The following is a 26,489-nucleotide window of genomic DNA, read 5'->3' as shown; positions in this document are numbered from 1 at the left end:
GCAGTTCTTTTTATAGTTTCGCAGTTCTTTTTATAGTTTCGCAGTTCTTTTTATAGTTTCGCAGTTCTTTTTATAGTTTCGCAGTTCTTTTTATAGTTTCGCAGTTATTTTTATAGTTTCGCAGTTCTTTTTATAGTTTCGCAGTTCTTTTTATAGTTTGCAGTTCTTTTTATAGTTTCGCAGTTCTTTTTATAGTTTCGCAGTTCTTTTTATAGTTTCGCAGTTCTTTTTATAGTTTCGCAGTTCTTTTTATAGTTTCGCAGTTCTTTTTATAGTTTCGCAGTTCTTTTTATAGTTTCGCAGTTATTTTTATAGTTTCGCAGTTATTTTTATAGTTTCGCAGTTATTTTTATAGTTTCGCAGTTATTTTTATAGTTTCGCAGTTATTTTTATAGTTTTGCAGTTATTTTTATAGTTTCGCAGTTATTTTTATAGTTTCGCAGTTATTTTTATAGTTTTGCAGTTCTTTTTAGTTGCACAGTTCTTTAGTTTCTGTCTTGGGACCAAAATTCAGGCCTTTGTATATCATTAAAATAATACACACTGGAACTATACATTGTTCAATGTTCATGTTAAAGAAATTACAGCTGAAACAACTTCATTCAATTAACTGAATACATAGAAGAATTCTATCTTCTTAACAGTTTCTTCTATTACGAGGGTTAAGCCATATTATTTATTTAAATCAAGAAATTAACAGATATAGTTATGCAAACAATACTTTTGACAAAACTGGTAATTACTTTGGAAATAAGTGCTGGCTTTGCTAACATATTTTTGAATAGAGCCAAATAAATATGTAGAAAATATCAGTGTTTCTTCTTCCAAATGTTTGTAATTAGTACAGAATTTATGCCTGTTTATAAGTCAACAATAGGGTTTGTAAGAAACAATTACTGATTTCATCCTATAACAAAACATGCTAACTAGGAATAGTCAACATAAATTTGGAAATTCATGTCATACAGAAAACTAGATCTGGTGTTGTTTTCTTTAAAACTGATGGCCAAAACAAGAGGGGCAGTTAAAATATCTCAGCTTGCTTCATCACATCACCTCCTCGTTGGATTGACCAGACAGATATTGCCAATAGCTAACTGGGCATTTCAGTGACCATAAGTGACCCCAGATGTAGGCTTTAACAATACACACACAAGAAATTGTATTACATATAAAATCTTACCAAAACTACAGTATATATTTTATTTTATATATATATGAAAATCGTCATACGAAATATTTACATACAGTGTATTGTACAATTGTACAAAATATCCACAAGTTATATTTTTGATAACATTTAAGCATCTTTATTGTAAGTGATGTCCTTTTTGGGTAAACAAGGATTACATTCTAAAATTCATATCACTTTATAAAAGTCCTGCGTTGCTTAAACAAATAAATCTTCATGGGTTGCAGAAAGTTAAATTACACTGCGCATTGCAGTTCACTTTTTAGAGAGAAAATTCACACACTCAATGTTTAGTATTTTTCACAATCACTTTCACTCTTTTAATGATCTTTTACACATTTCCTCAAGTTGTCCACACCTTCAACAGATCCAAATGGCAGTTAGTAAGGAAATGCACTGCTGTCAGTTCCCTTGGAGATGGTTCTCCTCTGCCACAGTACATAAAAAAAGTCAGACAAAATACACTATCTTAGTACACTCACATTTACTTCTAAATATAAGGAAAAAAATGTTTAACACTAATGACAAATAATGCTCATTACTTGATAAGCAAATACATTACATAGTCCTCATAACATCACAATAATTAGCACTAAAATTGAGCATAGGGTGTAAGGTGGGGATTAGTAAAAATTTAAAATCAAGTCACAATGTACTACAAAACATTACCCTAGGTCATAACTCTGTCTGAAACTGGTTGAACTTGAAAGATATGGGTCTCTTTCACATTTTCAAAATAGCAAAAACTCAAGATGTGCAGTAGCATATACTTACTGATCATTACTATGAAAAAAGAATATTCACTATCACACAACTTAATTACTACACAAATCAAAATTAAGGGGATGGAAGTTGTACCAAATCATTACCCCACTTCTCTACTCAACTCCGAGCACTACTCTCATTCAACTGTTAAATTAAATCCTCACAAAATGTTACCAAATAGTTGACCTGACAGAATATTCACATGTCTAGCACCATAGTTATCAATTAATCAGCAAAATTATTGTTGTTCATCCCAGTATTATCAATTCAAGCACATAATACCTCAGAACACAAATAGAAGTTTGCAGATAACCTCTTAAGCCAATGATGCAGAATTATATGACTCGTGCCTCACTAGAATTTTACTCTTTCTGTTAAGCTCTCATTCCCAACTGCAGTGTCATAAACCACACAATACACACAGTGCCCAATGTTGCCTAGTTCAAAAATTAATCATCAATACAGTTACACCACATTTGTTTGTATACAGTTACCTTTTTCATTACTCAATCATGTCTGTCAGCTCCATTATTTTACATATTTTTCTTATCTTGTTAGCTAGTGGAGTTTAATTCTCTGTTTACCATGCCTCTTTGTTTGAAAGAAATTTTTTAACCCTGCCATTACCAAGCAGGGTATTCTGACTACCCCAGGTTGATTTTTTTTTCCCTATAATTATGTTACGTGAAGGGCCACGTGCCTCTGGTATCGTGACTTTGTACTAAAATGATTGACATTAAATTAATACTCACAACTGTGTTTTTTTGGCTTTATCATTGTTATTCAAGTCATTTATTGGTGGAAATGTGAGACTACCCCACTAGGTATGAAGCGTCTTATTTTCTTATTTTGGGAAATACATCTGTCATTCATCTTCTTTCTTTAGTTTTTCCATAGATCCAATGTTTGTTATTGTTGATGGTTACTATTGTTGAGTTGAATTTGACATTAACTGTTGAGCTGACATTACATGAGTCAGTATTTCATCTGCAAGTAAGGATGTACAAAGGACTTTCTAGCAAAGAGATTGTGCAAATTCTACACAATTCTGATGTCAGTGATGATGAAAATGAATGGGACATTGATAATAAACTGAATGAATATATGGAACCTCTTGGAGGAGGAGGAGGAGGAGGAGGAGGAGGAGGAGGAGGATGAGGAGGGGCTGGAGATTTATTTGTTTCTAGAAGTGGATTACTACAGTTTTCGAGTGAACCACCAAAAGGTGGCCGGCATTGACGTCGCAACTTTTTGAATGTAACACCTGGCCCAGTGAATGACACAGAAACAATCAAATCAGTAGCAGTCATTTTTATTAATTATCTCATCGGAAATTGTGTACATCATTGTAAAAGAAATGAACAGGGAAGCCAAACAAGTAATTTCTTTGTGGATGTTGCTCATTCTTCGAACAAAATGACTAAGAGAGAGATAAATGAAACTGAAATGTACGCTATATTAGCAATTCTAATAGGAGCTGGTCAAACTCGTGGACATCGCACAAGTGCTTCTGATCTGTGGGGAGGTAGTGTTGCCTTTCAGCAACCATTCTTTTCTGATGGCCATGTCAAGAACCTCCCCATGAACCATGGACCTTGCGTGCCTCAACGATACACATAGCTGCGCCGTAGGAGCAACCACAATGGAGGGGTATCTGTTCAGAGGCCAGATAAATGTGTGCTTCCTGAAGAGGGGCAGCAGCCTTTTCAGCAGTTGCAGGGGCAACAGTCTGGATGATTGACTGATCTGGCCATGTAACACTATTAAAAATGGACTTGCTGTGCTGGTACTTTGAATGGCTGAAAGCAAGGGGAAACAACAGCTGTAATTTTTCTCGGGGGCATGCAGCTTTACTGAACGATTAAATGATGATAGCGACCTCTTGGGTAAAATATTGCGGAGGTAAAATAGTCCCCCATTCGGATCTCCGGGCGGGGACTACTCAAGAGGACATCATTATCAGGAGAAAGAAAACTGGCATTCTATGGATCGGAGCGTGGAATGTCAGATCCCTTAATTGGGCAGGTAGATTAGAAAATTTAAAAAGGGAAATTGATATGTTAAAGTTAGATATAGTGGGAATTAGTGAAGTTCGGTGGCAGGAAGAGCAAAACTTTTTGTCAGGTGAATACAGGGTTATAAATACAAAATCAAATAGGAGAAATACAGGACTAGGTTTAATAATGAATAAAAAAAATAGGATTACGGGTAAACTACCACAAACAGCATAGTGAACGCATTGTGGCCAAGATAGATACGAAGCCCACACCTACCACATGACTACAAGTTTATATGCCAACTAGCTCCGCAGATGATAAAGAGATTGACGTAATGTATGATGAGATAAAAGAAATTATTCAGGTAGTGAAGGGAGATGAAAATTTAATAGTCATGAGTGACTGGAAATCGTCAGTAGGAAAAGGGAGAGAAGGAAACATAGTAGGTGAATATGGATTGGGTCTAAGAAATGAAAGACGAAGCCACCTGTTAGAATTTTGTGAAGAGCATAACTTAATCACAGCTAACACTTGGTTCAAGAATCATGAAAGAAGGTTGTATACATGAAAGAATCCTGCAGATACTAAAAGGTATCAGACAGATTATATAATGGTAAGACAGAGATTTAAGAACCAGGTTTTAAATTGTAAGACATTTCCAGTGGCAGATGTGGCCTCTGACCACAATCTATTGGTTATGAACTGTAGATTAAAACTGAAGAAACTGCAAAAAGTTGGGAATTTAAGGAGATGGTACCTGGATAAGCTGACTAAACCAGAGGTTGTACAGAGTTTGAGGGAGAGCATAGGGGAACAATTGACAGGAATGGGGGAAAGAAATACAGAAGAAGAAGAATGGGTAGCTTCGAGGGATGAAATAGAGAAGGCAGCAGAGGATCAAATAGTTAAAAAGATGAGGGCTGGTAGAAACCCTTGGGTAACAGAAGAAATATTGAATTTAATTAATGAAAGGAGAAAATATAAAAATGCAGTAAATGAAGCAGGCAAAAAGGAATACAAATGTCTCAAAAATGAGATCGACAGGAAGTGCAAAATGGCTAGAGGACAAATGTAAGGATGTAGAGGCTTATCTCACTAGGGATAAGATAGATAATGCCTACAGGAAAATTAAAGATACGTTTGGAGACAAGAGAACCTCTTGTATGAATATCATGAGCTAAGATGGAAACCCAGTTCTAAGCAAAAAAGGGAAAGTACAAAGGTGGAAGGAGTATATAGAGGGTCTATACAAGGGTGACGCACTTGACAATATTATGGAAATGGAGGAGGTGGTAGATGAAGATGAAATGGGAGATATGATACTGCATAAAGAGTTTGACAGAGTACTGAAAGACCTGAGCGAAACAAGCCCCGGGAGTAGACAACATTCCATTAGAACTGCTGACAGCCTTTGGAGAGCCAGCCCTGACAAAACTGTACCATCTGGTGAGCAAGATGTATGAAACAGGCAAAATACCCTCAGACTTCAAGAAGAATATAATAATTCCAATCCCAAAGAAAGCAGGTGTTAACAGATGTGAAAATTACCTATTTATCAGTTTAGTAAGTCATAGCTGCAAAATACTAACGCGAATTCTTTAAGATGAATGGAAAAAGTGATAGAAGCCGACCTTGGTGAAGATCAGTTTGGATTCCATAGAAATGCTGGAACATGTGAGGCAATACTGATCCTACGACTTATCTTAGAAGCAAGATTAAGGAAAGGCAAACCTACATTTCTAGCATTTGTAGACTTGGAGAAAGCTTTTGACAATGTTGTATTGAATACTCTCTTTCAAATTCCGAAGGTGGCAGGGGTAAAATACAGGGAGTGAAAGGCTATTTACAATTTGTGCAGAAACCAGATGGCAGTTACAAGAGTCAAGGGGCATGAAAGGGAAGCAGTGGTTGGGAAGGGAGTGAGACAGGGTTGTAGCCTATCCCCAATGTTATTCAATCTGTATATTGAGCAAGCCATAAAGGAAACAAAAGTTTGGAGTAGGTATTAAAATCCATGGAGAAGAAATAAAAACTTTGAGGTTTGCCAATGACATTGTAATTCTGTCAGAGACAGCAAAGGACTTGGAAGAGCAGTTGAACGGAATGGATAGTGTCTTGAAAGGAGGATATAAGGTGAACATCAACAAAAGCAAACAAGAATAATGGAATGTAGCTGAATTAAGTTGGGTGATTCAGATGGTATTAGATTAGGAAATGAGACACTTAAAGTAGTAAAGGAATTTCGCTATTTGGGGAGCAAAATAACTTATGATGGTAGAAGTAGAGAGGATATAAAATGTAGACTGGCAATGGCAAGGAAGTTGTTTCTAAAGAAGAAAAATTTGTTAACATCGGGTATAGATTTAAATGTCAGGAAGTCGTTTCTGAAAGCATTTGTATGGAGTGTAGCCATGTATGGAAGTGATACGTGAACAATAAATAGAGAACAGAAGCTTTCAAAATGTGGTGCTACAGAAGAATGCTGAAGATTAGATGGGTAGATCACATAACTAATGAGGAGGTATTGAATAGAATTGGGGAGAAGAGGAGCTTGTGGCACAACTTGAATAGAAGAAGGGATCAGTTGGTAGGACATGTTCTGAGACATCAAAGGATCACCAATTTAGTTTTGGAGGGCAGCGTGGAGGGTAAAAATGGTAGAGGGAGACCAAGAGATGAATACACTAAGCAGATTCAGAAGGATAGGATAGAGTAGCATGGAGAGCTGCATCAAACCAGTCTCAGGACTGAAGACTACAATGACAACAATGTCAAGAAATTGATTTTTGTCCATACTGAAATTCTTGCAATTGACAACAGAGACATAAGAGCTCAGAGAATTGAAGAAGCCAAGAACAAGATACAAGCCATCAGGTTAGTGTTCGACAAATTTCAAATTAACTTGTGCAAGAACTTCTGTCCCTATGAATATGTGACAATTGATGAATGTTTAGCAATGTACCGAGGAAACTGCCCTTTTATGGTTTATAAGAAGAGCAAGCCGCAAGTACGGCATTAAAATTTGGCTTGTGCTGATGTGAAAACCTTACTTATTATGGATCCAAATTTACACAGGAATGGTGGACAGTACTCGGGAAGTGAATCAAGGGTAGAGAGCTGTTTTGGATCTGATGGAACCATTTCTGAATAACGGTCATGGTTAACAACTGATAATTTTTAACCAGTTTTCCATTGGCTGCTGAAGTACTAAATCAAAACATGACATTGGTTGGTTTCCAATAAGAAAGAGATCCTGAAGAAATTCTTGCCAAACAGAAAGAGAGTAGTAGGTCACTCTTCAATGTTTGGTTTCACAAATGACTTGACCCTAGTTTCCTATGTTCTAAAGAAGGGAAAGGCAGTAATACTACTCTCCACTCGGCATAATGAGAGACAAGTGAGTGGTGAATGAAGTGAACACAAAACCGAAATCATACTGCACTAAACAACACCATAGGTTCTGTAGATAATGGGGACAAAATGACAAGAGAATTCAGTTGTGTTAGAGGAATGAGGCAGTGGCCACTAAGAATCTTCATTGACATGATAGATACTGCGTCACTGAACGGATATTTTCTTTACACTCAAAGATTTCCTGAACGGCAGAACAACAACAGAAGACAACGTAAACTCTTCACGACTGAACTGGCGTTTAGACTCGGCAAATGCAACATGGAAGAAAGAGCCAAAAATATCAACGGTCTTCATAAAGATGTAAAAGATTTACTGAAAGCTTGTGGTATTGCAATTCCTGCAGTAGTGATCCAGAGCCAGTGTTCCAAGTTATCAACGCCACAACAATGTCAAGATTGCAAGAGAAACTAAGATAGGAAAACAAGATTCTGTTGTGCAATGTGCAAGAAACCTGTTTGTAATATACACAGAGAAGAAATTGTTACCGTGAAGTGCATGCAGTGTAAAAATGTACTTGACTGAAAAGTTGAAAAAAGTTTTGTGTTATTTTACTGCACTGACTGTTGAGGTACATAGATTATTAATTTTCTGTTCATTGAGTACTGAATTTAGTGAAAGATAAAAAAAAATTATACTTCTTATCTGTGATCTGATTAAATACTTCCAATTGCCTGAAAAGCTGTGTTTCAATACTAAATAAAACCATTCAAAGGAAATAACGAAATCTGAGAACAAATATTACAATAAAACACAAAACTCTTTGGGGCAGTCCAAATACCCCACTTGGTAAAATAGAGGTGTGAAAAAGCTTGGTAACAGGGAAATAACTTTACTTTCTTCCATCCTCTTACTCCCTTACTTGTCTCTAACATAACCTAATATAACAATGCCAGAGAAGGAAAGTTACTACTCACCATATAGAGGAGATGCCGAGTCGTGATAGGCACAACAAAAAGATTCACACAATTTTAGCTTTCAGCCAGTAAGGCCTTTGTCAGCAGTAGACACGCACATGCACATGCACACACTCACTCTCTCTCTCTCTCACACACACACACACACACACACACACACACTCACACCTAATATAATATATGCATACCGGGTGATCAAAAAGTCAGTATAAATTTGAAAAGTTAATAAACCACGGAATAATGTAGATAGAGAGGTAAAAATTGACACACATGCTTGGAATGAAATGCAGTTTTATGAGAAAGCTCCCAAAATGTCCAAAAGATGGTGCTGAACAGCAAAACATCAGTGACTGCACATTACAATAGTGTATAAAAGGAGCTGTAATGAGAGAGAGAATCACATGCACCAGCAGTTGCAGCATGTTGATGTTACCTGAAAAGGTGCTTTTAGTGAAGCTGTATTATCAGAATGGGGCATTTTCTAGTTCAGCATTATGATCCTATCTCCATAGGAAACGGATTCAAAGGGGTATAGGTCCGTTGACAAATGCAGCTGTGGCAAGAATGATTTTGAAGTTCAAAGCCACAGGTTGTTTAGACAATAGATCCCATAGCGTCCAACTGAGCACAAGGCGTATTGCTGCTGAGAAAGTTCAAGAAGAAATGGAAACTGTAGCGGGTTCGTCTATGTGTGGGGAAGTCAGTGCTCATGCAGTTGCGCGTTGCACTGACATTTCATACACTACTGTTTGGTTGGCACTTAGGTGTACCCTCCGATGCTATGCATACAAAATCCATTGGCATCAAGAACTGTTACCTGGCGATTTAGTGAAGCAGAGGACAATTGTGGTGTGGGTGTTTCAAAAGATAGCAGAAGATGACAATTGGTTGAGTAACGTGTTGTGGGCTGACAAAGCTCATTTCACACTCTGAGTGTCTGTCAGTGCCCACAACTGCAGAATTTGGGCTATCAAAAATCCTAGGACTGTTGTGGAAACTCCATTGCACGACAAGAAAGTCATGGTATGGGTTGGATTTACCACATCTACTGTTATTGGTCCTTTTTTCTTCAAGGAAATGCATGATTCTGGTTTTGTAACTGCTACCATGATGGGTGAGAGATACATTGATATGTTATGGAACTGCAACATCCCCAGCCTGGCTAATAAACACGTGCTGGAACGTACGAAGTTTATGCAGGATGGCACTCCACCCCATATTGCTAGACACGTGAAATATCTCTTGTGAGCTTCGTTTGGTGATGATCATGTACTCAGCTACCACTTCCATCATGCTTGGCCTCCCAGGTCCCCAGACCTCAGTCCATGCGATTATTAGCTTTGGGGTTACCTGAAGTTGCAAGTGTATTGTGATCAACTGACATCTCTAAGAATGCTGAAAGACAACATCCGACACCAATACCTCACCATAACTCAGGACATGCTTTACAGTGCTGTTCACAACATTATTCCTCGACTACAGCTATTGTTGAGGAATGATGGAATGATGGTGGACATATTGAGAATTTCCTGTAAAGAACATCATCTTTCCTTTGTCTTACTTTGTTATGCTAATTATTGCTATTCTCATCAGATGAAGCGCCATCTATCGAACATTTTTTGAACTTTTGTATTTTTTGGTTCTAATATAACCCCATGTCATTCCAAGCATGCGTGTCAATTTGTACCCCTCTATCTACATTATTCCGTGATTTATTCAGTTTTCAAAGTTATACTGAGTTTTTGATCACCCGATAGATACACTGGAGAAACTTTCTCTAAAATATGCCTATACTAAAGTATGCTGCTGTACCAAATCACATGACAGTCAAAGAAAGAATGTTCCTGATTCACTTATAAACTACAGATAGGATAGGAGAAGAGTTTGACTGCCTCAGGAAACATGAAAAATGAGACAGACACCTGGTGTAAGCATTATCATTATCACCACATAATGAATCCAATAGAATGTTGAACCCTCTACTTGTTTGTAGGTCTTACTTCTGGTTCAATACACATTATAGTAAGTTCATCTCTTTGCTGCCCACATCATCATTCAACATCTCACTATAATTAGTAATTACACTCATCTTACTACTATCATTTACATTACTCTTACCGGTGATTTACAGCACATTTATATACAAGGGACTATTCAGCACTACCTCCTCTAGTGCAAGCCAAAATTGGAATATTATCTAGTTTAAATGGTTTGATGCAGAGTTAAAATCATCTCTTCCATTTCTGTTACTTAAATTTCTCCTAACATTTCTGTGCCTATTCTGGCTATCCTCCACCCAACCATTCCTTGAATTTCTACTGTAATTATTCCTGTTTATCCTGTTTACCTGAAATTCTCTCCCTGATTGTAGGAGGAATATTGATGACCATAATCAATCTTCCACTGAGGGCTTCACCCTCTCCACTTTATGAAGATAATTCAAGAAATCACTCATATTATCTCTAGGGGCAGGTGAAAGCAATTCTCTAGCTTTTTGAGTCAACTTAGTCTCTAAACCCATAATTATTGATTCCAGATATTTCAGTTTGTTTATCCAAAGCTGACAGAAAGTTTTCACGGTACACTTCCTAGAGACAAATCTCTCTCCTCCTCAAAATTCACTCAATATTCTCTGCTACTTCTCTTTGGACCAATATTCATCTAAAAATGCTTTCTCAAAGCTTTGCCATGAAGTACAGCTATCAGCTACCTGAGCTACCCAGTCAAAAGTGTCCCCTTTCAAAAACCTCTCACAAATGACATTTACTCTTTGTCATTCCATGTTTCAGGTATATCATTAAATTCCCTAATGAAATCCAGTGGATGCGCTTCCCTATATGGTTCAAAATTATTAAATTTCTTACAACTAACAAATAAAGCACTGTTTGGAACATGACATACTCTATGGTTTAGATTTTGCACCTCTCCCATCTTTTTCTCTATTTCAGCCAATTTTGAATCTACATTTTTATTTACTTTTACCAGTTTTTCCTCTACCACTACTGCACACTTGGTTTCTACCTCTGTTTCAAAATCATTATTAATCTGACTGATTTGGTTCTCAAGTTGAACCCTATTTTCAGCAAAAAAAAAAAAAAAAAAAATTCCTCGCAGCTTTGATATCATTACACTGTTTTTGTAAGCCTCCATGCTCATATTATAGTCTTCACAAAGCTTCTTTCTCTCTTCTACACACTTACTACTCATTAATATTAATTTCTCATTAGTGATATGTTCTACTTTCGTTATCTTTTAATCACAATCTTTAGCTACCACCTCAACCTTGTTATTTAGCAAGGTGGCTACCTGAATCTCCTCTATAATTTGTTTCTTCAGTTCATCCTTTAAGCTAACCATGTCAGTTCTAATGCTATCAGTTTCCTTTTGCACTCTATAATGTATTCTTTCATACTATTTTCCACCCTACCAATGCCTTATTTTGTACACATACTACTCACAATTTACCATGACATCACTTCCAGTTTTTGGTCTGCTATAACATGTTGCCCCCCCCCCCCCCCCCATGAACCATGGACCTTGCCGTTGGTGGGGAGGCTTGCGTGCCTCAGCAATATAGATGGCCGTACCGTAGGTGCAACCACAACGGAGGGGTATCTGTTGAGAGGCCAGACAAATGTGTGGTTCCTGAAGAGGGGCAGCAGCCTTTTCAGTAGTTGCAGGGGCAACAGTCTGGATGATTGACTGATCTGGCCTTGCAACATTAACCAAAACGGCGTTGCTGTGCTGGTACTGCGAACGGCTGAAAGCAAGGGGAAACTACAGCCGTAATTTTTCCCGAGGACATGCAGCTTTACTGTATGATTAAATGATGATGGCACCCTCTTGGGTAAAATATTCCGGAGGTAAAATAGTCCCCCATTCGGATCTCCGGGCGGGGACTACTCAGGAGGATGTCGTTATCAGGAGAAAGAAAACTGGCGTTCTACGGATCGGAGCATGGAATGTCAGATCCCTTAATCGGGCAGGTAGGTTAGAAAATTTAAAAAGGGAAATGGATAGGTTAAAGTTAGATATAGTGGGAATTAGTGAAGTTCGGTGGCAGGAGGAACAAGACTTTTGGTCAGGTGATTACAGGGTTATAAACACAACATCAAATAGGGGTAATGCAGGAGTAGGTTTAATAATGAATAGGAAAATAGGAATGTGGGTAAGCTACTACAAACAGCATAGTGAACGCATTATTGTGGCCAAGATGATACGAAGCCCACACCTACTACAGTAGTACAAGTTTATATGCCAACTAGCTCTGCAGATGACGAAGAAATTGAAGAAATGTACGATGAAATAAAAGAAATTATTCAGATAGTGAAAGGAGACGAAAATTTAATAGTAATGGGTGACTGGAATTCAAGTGTAGGAAAAGGGAGAGAAGGAAACATAGTAGGTGAATATGGATTGGGGCTAAGAAATGAAAGAGGAAGCCGCCTAGTAGAATTTTGTACAGAGCACAACTTAGTCATAGGTAACACTTGGTTTAAGAATCATGAAAGAAGGTTGTATACGTGGAAGAACCCTGGAGATACTAAAAGGTATCAGATAGATTATATAATGGTAAGACAGAGATTTAGGAACCAGGTTTTAAGTTGTAAGACATTTCCAGGGGCAGATGTGGACTCTGACCACAATCTATTGGTTATGACCTGTAGATTAAAACTGAAGAAAATGCAAAAATGTGGGAAATTAAGGAGATGGGACGTGGATGAACTGAAAGAACCAGAGGTTGTACAGAGTTTGAGGGAGAGCATAAGGGAAAAATTGACAGGAATAGGGGAAAGAAATACAGTAGAAGAAGAATGGGTAGCTCTGAGGGATGAAGTAGTGAAGGCAGCAGAGGATAAAGTAGGTAAAAAGACGAGGGCTGCTAGAAATCCTTGGGTAACAGAAGAAATATTGAATTTAATTGATGAAAGGAGAAAATATAAAAATGCAGTAAATGAAGCAGGCAAAAAGGAATACAAACGTCTCAAAAATGAGATAGACAGGAAGTGCAAAATGGCTAAACAGGGATGGCTAGAGGACAAATGTAAGGATGTAGAGGCTTATATCACTAGGGGTAAGATAGATACTGCCTACAGGAAAATTAAAGAGACCTTTGGAGAGAAGAGAACCACGTGTATGAATATCAAGAGCTCAGATGGCAACCCAGTTCTAAGCAAAGAAGGGAAGGCAGAAAGGTGGCAGGAGTATATAGAAGCTTTATACAAGGGTGATGTACTTGAGGACAATATTATGGAAATGGAAGAGGATGTAGATGAAGACGAAATGGGTGATACGATACTGCGTGAAGAGTTTGACAGAGCACTGAAAGACCTGAGTCGAAACAAGGCCCCCGGAGTAGACAACATTCCATTAGAACTACTGACGGCCTTGGGAGAGCCAGTCCTGACAAAACTCTACCAGCTGGTGAGCAAGATGTATGAGACAGGCGAAATACCCTCAGACTTCAAGAAGAATATAATAATTCCAATCCCAAAGAAAGCAGGTGCTGACAGATGTGAAAATTACCGAACTATCAGTTTAATAAGTCACAGCTGCAAAATACTAACGCAAATTCTTTACAGACGAATGGAAAAACTGGTAGATGCAGACCTCGGGGAGGATCAGTTTGGATTCCGTCGAAATGTTGGAACACGTGAGGCAATACTGACCTTACGAGTTATCTTAGAAGCTAGATTAAGAAAAGGCAAACCTACGTTCCTAGCATTTGTAGACTTAGAGAAAGCTTTTGACAATGTTGACTGGAATATTCTTTTTCAAATTCTAAAGGTGGCAGGGGTAAAATACAGGGAGCAAAAGGCAATTTACAATTTGTACAGAAACCAGATGGCAGTCATAAGAGTCGAGGGGCATGAAAGGGAAGCAGTGGTTGGGAAAGGAGTGAGACAGGGTTGTAGCCTCTCCCCGATGTTATTCAATCTGTATATTGAGCAAGCAGTAAAGGAAACAAAAGAAAAATTTGGAGTAGGTATTAAAATTCATGGAGACGAAGTAAAAACTTTGAGGTTCGCCGATGACATTGTAATTCTGTCAGAGACGGCAAAGGACTTGGAAGAGCAGTTGAACGGAATGGACAGTGTCTTGAAAGGAGGATATAAGATGAACATCAACAAAAGCAAAACGAGGATAATGGAATGTAGTCCAATTAAATCGGGTGATGCTGAGGGAATTAGATTAGGAAATGAGACACTTAAAGTAGTAAAGGAGTTTTGCTATTTAGGAAGTAAAATAACTGATGATGGTCGAAGTAGAGAGGATATAAAATGTAGACTGGCAATGGCAAGGAAAGCGTTTCTGAAGAAGAGAAATTTGTTAACATCGAATATAGATTTAAGTGTCAGGAAGTCATTTCTGAAAATATTTGTTTGGAGTGTAGCCATGTATGGAAGTGAAACATGGACGATAACTAGTTTGGACAAGAAGAGAATAGAAGCTTTCGAAATGTGGTGCTACAGAAGAATACTGAAGATAAGGTGGATAGATCACGTAACTAATGAGGAGGTATTGAACAGGATTGGGGAGAAGAGAAGTTTGTGGCACAACTTGACTAGAAGAAGGGATCGGTCGGTAGGACATGTTTTGAGGCATCAAGGGATCACAAATTTAGCATTGGAGGGCAGTGTGGAGGGTAAAAATCGTAGAGGGAGACCGAGAGATGAGTACACTAAGCAGATTCAGAAGGATGTAGGTTGCAGTAGGTACTGGGAGATGAAGAAGCTTGCACAGGATAGAGTAGCATGGAGAGCTGCATCAAACCAGTCTCAGGACTGAAGACCACAACAACAACAATAACATGTTGCCCTTGCTGGCTTTTGCTGCTACTAGATTCCTCCCTGTTAACCTGAACAATCTCATCCACTTCAGTACTGTTTTCATCAATTTTGCTCACATCACAGTACAGTGTAGATGACACTTTTATCATCTCATTTAAAATAGGACTTTCGTCCCCATCATTCAAAGTTACATTCAGGTCTGATTTATAGCCACTATCATCTACAGAATCAGTCCCCTGCTGTCCCTTGCCTCCCAACTCACTATCTTATTCATTAAGGCCATTCATTTCTTATCACTTAATACAAAACAACTTTTGCTATGAGATTACCTTACTCTTATGCAGCAGCAGCAGCAGCAGCAGCAGCAGCAGTTGTCATCTCAATTCATTGTCTGCACAGCTGTTGCAAGTTGCAGTTTTCTCAGTGAGTCATCTTGATTATCCCAGTCGGCTGTGCTGATTGGCTGCTCCTGTACTCAATAGCTGCTTCCACAGAACTTGCTTGCTGATTGGCTGCTGTCCTACTGTGGCCATGAAACCCAAGCACTGATTGGCTGTTGCATCTCCTTCGTTAAAATCACTGCACTGTAAACCGCTCTTGAGTTCACTGTTCAAAGTTCACGAGTCCTGGTTTATTGTGCCCACATACAAATAATCCTCACCCCGAAGGGCACCATATGTGATGTTCACCTGCCTAATTACTCTGTTGATAGTCCTCTGTGTTGATGTACTGTGTTGGTATACAGGCTGAAAAATAGGGGAGTGAAAGTTCAACACCGACTACTTTAAATGATGTAGCTGACAATTGCATAGTTGCTTTTCACAGTTCTTTACTTCCACTGTTCCCACCCCTTTCCACCCCCCACCCCTCCCCACTCACCACCAAATAATACACAGTCGCATATCCAGTTCTCTTTTGGTTAACTTTTGATAAACATCAACATACTGCTACAATAGTATACTGTTGTATATCTACAAGCAGTATAAACCTAACCACACGGTTCACAGTTCTTGCAGAATAATATGGTATGTATTGAACAGACACTGTCATTGTTTTAACACATGACCTATTTGTCTTACACTTATTTCACAGTTAAGTTGATGCATTGTTGTTGACCTAACCAGCAGGGTCTCTTGTCTGAAAATCAGCTGTGTACTGGCTGTTTTTGCATCAAAAATCAGTCCTTACAGAAATTACAACTGAAATTATTTCATTCAATTAACTGAATACATAGAAAAATTCTGTCTTTTTAACAGGTTTCTTCTTCTACAAGGGTTAAGCCACATTATTTGTTTAAACACAAAATTAACAGATATATTTATGCCAACAGTTTTTGACAAAACTGGTAATTACTTTGGAATTCAGGGCCGACTTTGCTAACATGTTTTCAAATAGAGCCAAATAAATACTTCAAGAATGTCAGTGTTTGTTTTATAAAATGTTTATATTTAGTACAGAATTTATATTTGTTCATAAGACGGCAATAGAATTTAAATTGTGAAACTATTACTGATTTCATCCTACAACAAAAGATACTATCTAGGAATAGTTAAAATAAATTATGAAGTTTATGTCATACACAATACTAGATCTGGTTTTATATTCTTTAAAACTGAGGGCCAACCTTTCTCTTTTATGAAAATGCAGATTATACAGACTTATGTTAATGGTAACTAGTTAAAAATGAAAAAACAAATTTGAGGCAGATGGTAAAAAAAGAGGGGAAGTAAAAATATCCAAGCTTGCTTTGTCACAAACCTCAGTTAACCAGTTTACTCAACTCCCCCCCAAGATTATTCAGCCTGGTGAAAAAAGTCACAATGATCATTGACTAAAAGAAGTTCTTATCAGAAAGTAATTATTCTTCATATTAACAAATGAGGACCTAACACTCCTAATGTGCAAAGTACTATTTCAAAAAATAGCATTTTATTCAGTCTATTGGTGTTATGTCTCTGCAAGAGTACCGTACGAAAAGCACTTTATCACAAATTCTGTGTAACTACTTTAAGTGGCAGCTAATAGTTGATGTAAGTGCAGTCTACATGACATTCATCAGTCTAAAAGTGTCTCGTAATTAAAAGTGAGTTGCAGTAACCAAACAAACTTGTGCACTATTCTTTTACTATTCTAATCAGTGCCAAGTTACAGCATTTCACTGCCTTGTCTTATTACTCTTGATGCTTCTGCTGGGTTGTGAATGTGTCTTTGCTATGGGAGAACATATTATACATAATCATAGCTATAAATGTTGTGGTTCTGTGAATATTAGATAAAAAAAATGCTTTAGTTAAAGTTGCAGAATAGAAGTTCTGGGTAGACAGTTCCACCAAAATAAAGATTAATAAAGGTAAATGTTTTTTTTACAGACCATGACTGTTATCTGGCTTGGAAACAGTGCTGCAATATCTTGTAGTGATCAGTGCCATTCATGGAGGGGTGTGTATCACATATATCAAATATAGAGCACAGAGTAAAGATGTGCAGGATCACAATTAGTTTGCAAACATCAGACAATGTGCTGTGGAAAAGTATTACTAAACAGGTTGGGGTCTACCTGCTGGAGAGCATTAGTAATCTCCATGGAGCAAGGAGGAAAGCAACAGCTCTGGTACCATGGAAGATTTCCACTAAATGCAGCAGTTATCAGCCACTAATAAACACTCCAGTATCATAGAGTGAATAACAAGAAATTATGTGTGTAGTGTTAACAAAAGAATATTTTATTTTCAAATAAAATATAACATACCTGTAATAATGAAAATGTGTTGCTGGTATATCCTTTAGGATACCATATGTGTACAACATTAATGCAGGAGTCCTACTGACTAAAGGCAACAGCACAGGGCATATTTTTAATGGGTTTGGTTCAAATACTGCTAGTCACAAGGAGGCAGACTGCTAAATATGAAAATAATGAGGAAAGCAGCCACAAAGCAAGTGGTTATGTAAGGTTCCAATTGGACATAGTACATTTGTTTTAATAAAAACAGCTCCTGTGTTAAAACTTCCGTGTACACATTCATGACAACAGTAAGGCAACAAGGTGAGTATGGTAGGAGGGTGAAGGGTCATGGGTAACAATTAATACAGTGAAACCCTCTTTTTGTGTTTTCATGTGGTCCAGACTTCAAAAACATACAATGCAGGAAAATGCAGAATCGAGCAAATGTTAAAACCCCCTAAAATCCGACCAAAAACATATATAATTGGATTAAAAAAAACATAGTTCTCTCAAATAGATTGCATAAAATCTGTATAAGTGGAGGAAATCAAATATACAATACAATTTTCCTACAGTAGTTTGTGGTAATGAATTTCATCAGTTCTTAAAAAATGACAGATGTAACAGCAAATAAAAACTCATCAATACAATTGGAATTGCAATCAGGGTACAAGGTAATACTTACTTTCTGACACTAAGACAGCAAATTATAAATGGAAACATGCCTCATTGAGAGATGTATCCTTCGAGCTAACCAATAAAAAAGCAAAAATTGATGAACATGGTGAATTAAACTGAAAACAGTGAAGTATGGTGAAAGGCATCAGAAACTAACATTTGGGAGTGTGTGTTTTCCTTCTGTAGCCAATGACACTGTAGTATACTCTGGCGATGCAAGGACAGTGACCTCTTTTCCTTGTTCATTGTGATGAGTGGTAAAATTGGAGCATTCTGCAGTTCTGCCAACATGTGCCATTTGTATTTCGAACTTGATATTTGCTGTAGTGTAAACACAGCAGGTTTTGTAAAAGCACATATACACATAAAAGTTTTTCTTCACATGTGGTACTTATTCATACAAATGAAAATGAAATAAAGTTAAGCTTGCTGTGATTTTAGTGTTTCTTTGTCCCAACATTCTGTTAAGTTTACAACAATCTGTCTGCTATCACAGTACTTTCAACACCATGGAGGACTGTGTTAGATATGAACAAGGCATCAAACAACTGTTCACTGATTGTGCTCTGTTAATTGTGGTGTGACACACAGCACAAGAAGTTGCAGCCTGTGTTGGCTGCAGTCAGTAGAGGCACGATAAGTTGCAGATTTTGTCAACAAGCTCTGAGCATAACCACTGTAAATAAAATTGTACGGTAGTGAAGGATGTATGAAGCATAACTATATAAATTAAACCTAAGTGGAAGTGATGGGCACTCCATTTGCTATACACTGGTAAATCGGCTGTATTTGGGACAAGCCACCTAGTAAACTTGCTGTTGATCACTCTGTATGCTAGAATCCACTGCATTAGCATGACATCACCATGCTATTCTGCAATTGGGGGAGGGAGAAAACAAACATCCAAGATGTTTCAATCCAGCAGTTTTCATTGTATTTCACAGTCTTCAGTTTATTTTCCAATGTAGTGACAAATTTTTCCTACTTTTGAGGTGAAAGAAATATCAAAGTTGTGGTTTTAATGTGTAATTTGTGACAATAGTATGTTAGGAAATGTACCCTCAGTTACATCATACTTCATTGGCAAAAGTTAGTCTTTTCAATTAAGTGCCCTACTCTGTTACCAGTGGCAAAACCCAAATTTATCTAAACAAAGTGGTGAGCCCATTTTACAAGTGATAGTGTGGTGGGGTGGCTGTGATGACTGTTGTGACATACTAGGAGAGACCAAAAAAAAGGGAAATTCATTATAACATCTTTGTTTCTTAATATTTTTATACCAAATTTTGATCAGCTTCAAAGAATTGTCCATTGAGCACAATGAACTTCTTCAAATGATCCTTCCATTGTTCAAAACAATTTTTAATTTTATTCATCAGGATTCTCTTTATTCCTTGGACAGTGAGTTGAGGGGGGGGGGGGGGTGTTAACAATTAGTGTCATGTTGTTTTTGGTCAAAAACTGCTTTACGGAGAGAGAGAGAATGGTGTCGAAGGGATTGCCATGGTGGAAGAACCAGTCATGTCTGTGCCAATGACCTGACCTTATCTTCTGGATACTCTCTCTCAATCTTTCCAAAATCTCCAAGTAGAGCTCCTGGTTGACAGTTTGACCTGGGGGGGGAGGGGGGGGGAGGCATGAATTCCGCATACAGAAAACCTCTGCAATCAAAGAAATAAATGAGCATTTTCTTGAGGTCAGACTTCACATTGCAAGCTTTTTTAGATGAGGAGAGCCACTAGTCTTCCACTGGTTTGATTGCTGCTTATTTTTTTGGGGGGAGGGGGGGGGGGGGGGAGTGGAGGACGAAAGATTCATCAGCAGTAATCACATTGGAAAAAATTTCAGAGCCCTCTTTGAGTTGATTTTGAAGCTCATAACATGACTGAAGGTGATGCTTCCTTTGGTCTTATTTGAGAAGGTGCGGGATAAATTTCTCTGCAACCCTTCTCAGGTGCAAATCTTCAGATAAAATCCTCTGAATAGAATTCCATGATATTACTGGCACCTCATGGAGCTGATCAATGATTCAGCAATGGTCTTCATGAATGAGGCCTTTGATTTTGTAGATGTTTTCATTTCTTAACATTGAGGAGTGTCCTAAACGGGGTTGGTCTTCAGTTGACATTTCTCCATCTTTAAAATGTGAAAACCACTCTTAGACTCTGGTATTACTTAGGGCAACATCCCCAAAAGCAGTCTTAAACATTACAATTGCTTAAAAAAAAAGAAAAGAAAGAAAAGAAAGAAAAAACCTCATAGGTAAACCAATGCACTCACAGCAACACAACGTAACACACTGATTCAGGTGGTGCGACCGTAATGGACACCTAATTGGATAGTGGCTTTCCCCACTCTCAGCCCCCCCCCCACCCCTCCCCTCCCTCCCAACCGCAGTCCAGTTCCCTTTACTTTTGGATCCCCACTCATAATAAATTGCCAGCCAACAAGAGTTCACTAGCCAGAAATGACCAATGTTTCCATATTCTTTGAGACTTGGTATCTGAATCTAAAAGGTTGACAATTGATATTATTGTTGTTTACTATACAAAAGAAAAGATGGTGGATGGGCCCCTTCATCAGATATTGGCTAGGTCTGGGACATTTATAATTGACTGCCATATTTTTCCATTACTATTACAACTCAGTAGCAGTTGTATCATAATTGTATGGTGAAGCTAAATGTTGCAAGTTCTGTTGGCAGTTCTGATAGTGGATTACATCAGCATTTACTCTATCATGTCTCCCTTCTCCACAATGGACTAAAATAGTCCCTTAATGCCACCACCAGTGGTGTTGTGAGCCGTCTGTCTCTTGTGCCACTTACAACTCGTTCACTAACATTAAATGTCAACAGGAATAAAACAAACAAAGTCAAGTGAATCATTCAGTAATAAAATTGAACCAAGGTAAACTTCACTGGAAAGCAATGTAAAACAGGGAAGTTTTAGCATCGATCTTATGGGTTCCTCACAAGGGCTACTAATTTGTGGTGAAGAACCACAAAAAACTTAAAATTGGAGAATGTAAAATTGAAATTCTACTGTATAATATGTTTATTCTGTGTACTGAAATGTTCAAACCATACTATGATCTAACTGGAAACAGACAAAATATCACGACTTAGAGTGGCAACTGCTGTGGACAAAAAAAAAAAAAAAAAAAAAAAAAATTGTGTGTGAAACACACACAGGGTCTTTCTCCCAAGAGTTATCAGATGACTTTTCTCTCGTGTTCCTTCAGATATTTGCAAATTCTTTTTGCAGTGTGTAGTGAGAGTTGGCCAAAACAGGTACTGCTCACCGTGTTTTTCATGTGATTCTCAGTCTCTACAGAAATTGTCAGTTTTTTTCCTGTTACCACCAAAATAACTTTTAAAGCAGAATTTTCTGTGCCCATTCAATAGAGCAGTCCCACATTAATTAAGTTCAATATTTGTTTTAGAAGTACGAATTAACAGATAAAGTAAAACATAAAGAATAACCAGTTCTCCAGTATTTACAACCACCCTACAGTCCTATGGTGACTGCTACCACCATGCAGCAGCATGCTTTTCATTTTCTACTGGAGTGCTGGTTATTCATTGTGTTTTACTGTCCCTGTTAATTCATAACAATAAGATGAATATTACACTAGACTAATTTAGGGCACCTATTTTGGCTAATAATGTGACATTCTGTTTTAAAAATAATTTTGTTCATAACAGAAAAGAAACCAATGCTTTCCATATACATTGGGCATCATGTGACAGATGTGATTAGCAGTATTTGTTTGGGCTGCTACTTCATGTTGGTTGAAAGCTGTCAAAAGCACTGCCAGATATCAAGGATTTCCTTCAGCTAACCTGACTGTAGAAGTGCCATAGTAGTAACAAATAAATGTTTGAAGACTTAATGCAATATGACTATTTTTCGGGTGACTCAGTGATTGACATCATATCTCCTGAATTGTGTGTGCTACCACATTACAGTTTGTAGGCGCATTTAATAGAATATGTGGATACTGTCTGTGAAATTTATTGCAAATAGTTTTAGTTGCACCCAGTAATAAATTGGCCTGTCGTGCTTGATGGGGCAATTTTTCACAGATATCATTATTTATGAAGTCTTTCTCTTTCAAAATATAATTGATAGGTGGTTCTTTCCCCACATCAATTTTTTCCCAACAGTAAGGACTCTATATACAAAGTTCAGTTGAAATTGGTCAAGTGGTTAAGGAGATGATGAAAATTCATATGCATGTGCATGTTCCCCCCTCCTGCCCCCTCCCCCCACATGTGTGCACCCTTCATCACCTTTCAAAACAACAGTTCTGCTGCACAAATTTGAATTAATGCCCTTGGAGCTGTGCACATCATAATGTCATTCAGTTAACTAGAAGACTGAGAAACTGTAAATATTGTAAGGAAAGGTAAAACTGCCGAAGACTTCATTAGGACACAGCTTTTGGTACATAGAGATACTCCACAGTTGTCTCCTGATAAAATAAGATGTGAAGAATATGCTCCCATACATACCACAAATGCACCAACAGCTTTGATTTGCATAATAGTACAGCAAATTGATGTTACTTAATATACTTTCTGTTTATCTCAAAACAAAATCAGACATTTTTTCCCTTGATACTTGCAATATCATGATGTTCATGTGGAACATACCACATATAGTGTAAGTCTTGACATTCTCTATAGTACTATATTCATGTGGAACATAGTCCATTTAGTCTGAATAAGATGATGTGTAAGACACTTTCTCAATTTATATTTTCCATTGTTCTCTGATAGTGTGTTTATTTTTTCATGAAGGCTTCCCAGATGTTAAAGGATTAATGCTATAAAGACCCAAAAAGCTTTGTTTCTTCATTACAGCTCACATGGTACATTTGTAAAGTATCTCACTGTTATTGAAATAAAATTAATTGCAATGGAAGTATCGGGTATAATCAACACTCATTGCACCAATTGTAGCTGTCCCTAGCAGTAATTGTGAATGTTGGTAAGCCTTAGAGATAGTGATATAGTAATGATTAGGACAGGAAACAGGTAAAACCTGATTATTTGTTCCACTTAGCTGTACATGCATATTACTAACATGTTTGAGAGTCTTTGTGTTAAAATCTGTTAAACACAAATGTAGATGACAATACACACATTGGGTAATTGATAAAGTTGGCTGTTGAACAACATGAATCTTCTGTATTCCAGATAAAATTTTTAGGGCATCAAAAGCATCACAATCAACTGGAAAATGTAGCTTTCTTTCAGGCATACTTGAGCACATTGTTGAATATGCAGGCATTGAACTGACAATGGATAAGTGAATGAAGGTTGATTGGTAGAGTTAACACTGTGAAGTTCAGTATCATTGTGGTTGAGTGAAACTTGCTCATGTTAAGCAAAACTTTTTCTGCTGGCAAAAAAAAAAACCTATACATTCAAAGGTTGAGCAAGGGATGCAGCATCAGGTGGAATGGTAACACCTGCATGTGTTTATGTGGAATTATGATTAGACCCTGTGAATGGAGTGAAAATGAATCCAGAACAAGACCAACATTTTGTTCCAACATTGGGGGAGAGCCAGTTGTTATGCCAGTATTCAAGAATATGCTTGTTCACTTTACCAGATTTGGAAACCAGTATGTATACAATCAGTAGTTGATCATTTTCTTTTGCACATGGGGACAAAATGTACGATGCTGATTGCACCCTGACAATCATGTCTCTTTCACCCATTCCATGTAGTGTGTGGTCTCTGTGAAAGTCATAATTAAATTCAGACTAGTCAGTATTTAGAGTCTCAGCTGCTAAAAAATTAGGAATGGTAGGGTCCATGAATTCAATACCAAATGCAATTGCAGAATTCTGTACCACTTCTTGCACTTGAGAATGTTTGTACAATACAAACGGTGTAACTTTGCAACCCAGTCTTGAGAACTGCCTTAAAATTCTACACCATAGCAGATTCAGGTCTGAAATCAATCACCCAAATGTTCTAGCTGTTGTACATTCCCACTATCTTATATCAACATCATGCACAACCATGGTATTAGCCTTAGCGTCTTGGAAAGTAGAGAAACATACTCTGATATGACTACAAGTTTTTCACATTTTGCTCCTTGTTTCTCAGAATATCTTTTATAATGAGATACATTTCCTGTCCTTGATCTTCTGAAGTTATGTATTAATTTTTTCAATTAACAGCCTTTATTTTTTGCTTGAGTTACTTTCTTGGAGAAATTGAAAAGAGCATAGTTATTAGCTGCATCAGTAAAAAGATCATAAATTGGTTTGATGTCATTAATGTCCTTGGAAGTATTTGCTCCAGTTCTTCATTCTTGAGGGCTTCAGTGATAGTGACAGCTTAAAGTTTCTTAATCTAACTGAATATAGTACGTGCAGTGTCTCTTTTCTCTTTATGTACTTCACATGATGAAGATGGCAATTGATTCTGGTGTAAAACCTTTGGTATCTAGTTTGTGTCAATTTTCAATGTGCATAATAAAAAGTTTAAATACAAAATGTCAACTTGCAGTTCACCATTTCACTGACACAAAACTATTTTAGAGTCAGAACATACTTTCTTGCACTGCCAAGGTACTATGTTGCCACATGTATGAATTACCTGCAACTGAACTTGCGTTATGAACAAGATAGGATTGGTAGCTAAAATGTGTGTTACAGACATCTAGCATATCAGTTATGGCTGCATCAGCGTCATAGCCTATAAATGAACATAATAAAATTAGCAGAAAAACTAATACCTCAAATGTGCAAAATCCAAAGTTCATTCCAAGTAGTAGCAAAGGCAGCTACTTCTAGGGCAGAAATTATTCATGATTGTCTCAATGATTCCTAAAATTCTACTGTACTGAAGAATTTGCACTGACAAGGTTTTCTATATGCATTTAGTTCAGTTCTGTCTCTGGATTTTTCTTTACCCATAAACTCAAAAAATGTAGTTCGTCACACATTGTTGAACTTCAACTACTCCAGTCAGATTTAAAATAGAGAAGGTCTGAAGAAACTCACTGCATCTGCTAACAGAACATGTAATGTTTTGTAAGAGTAATATTATATATGACATAAAAGTTATATAAACATTGTTTCTCCATTCTGAAGGGGGCGATTTTTATGGCTATTTTTGTTCATATCCAGCAAGATTTTCTGCACAGTTACTCATTTCTATGAAACACTGTTAATTTTCTTTGCAATGTGGCGTTGTTAGTGTATGAACGGAAATATTTTTGGTGAAAATGGTGGCTTCAATCATGAACTGTTCAATTGGATATGTATGTATCCAGGGTAAGGTGAACTATTCTTCTAAACTTCATAGTTCCTCCACATACTCCCGTCCTTTGCTGAAAGCATTTATTTCCTCGTTGACATACGACACTACTGCTTTTCTGTATAGTTTACTGAACATATAAATATTTATACTTCTTTTAGTAGCCCTTTGTACTTTGATGATGCATATTGCCACAACCACCTCATGGTCACTAGTACTAGTTTCGATGAGGGTGTTTTCAATGAGTTGCTGTGTATACATTACCATTAGATCAGTTGTGTTTCCTCATGAGTGGGGTTGTGAGCGGTCTGTTCTAAGTAGTTTCTTGTCTTGTCACACCCACCCCGAACTAAACTGTAATTTTCCAGTTGGTCATTGGCTGATTACTCTCCCATGATCATCACGGTATGACTGGGGAACTTAAGTGTTCGCAAACTGAGGTTTTCTCTAAAGGTTTTAAATTACACCAGCAGGTGAGTCTGGTGGATAACTGAAAGATCCAGTTACAGTTTTATGACCACCCCTAACACAGAGTCTTGACCAAACAGTCTCACATGCAGCCTCTGTTTCTATTTCAGTGGATTTGAGTTTCTTGCCTACTGCAAAAAAATAAACCACCTCCATTTCCCATTACTCTGCCTTTCTGACGTATACTTAAATTTTCCTCAAAATATCACAGCTGACAACTTCATGTTTAACCATTTTCTGTACCTGGTATTATGTGAGGGCC

At 37.4% G+C, this 26,489-nt stretch overlaps 1 protein-coding gene across 1 annotated transcript in view; it reads left to right on the top strand.

Annotated features, from left to right (window-relative positions):
• Positions 1 to 26,489, top strand: part of LOC126267940 (sentrin-specific protease 1-like) — a 94,610-nt gene that overhangs the window by 294 nt on the left and 67,827 nt on the right. The window lies entirely within an intron of this gene.

This window comes from Schistocerca gregaria, chromosome 4, assembly GCF_023897955.1.
Source record: "Schistocerca gregaria isolate iqSchGreg1 chromosome 4, iqSchGreg1.2, whole genome shotgun sequence".
Taxonomy (NCBI): Eukaryota; Metazoa; Arthropoda; class Insecta; order Orthoptera; family Acrididae; genus Schistocerca; species Schistocerca gregaria.
The sequence above is the reverse complement of the archived record's forward strand: the minus strand, read 5'-3'. Positions and strand labels throughout refer to the sequence as shown.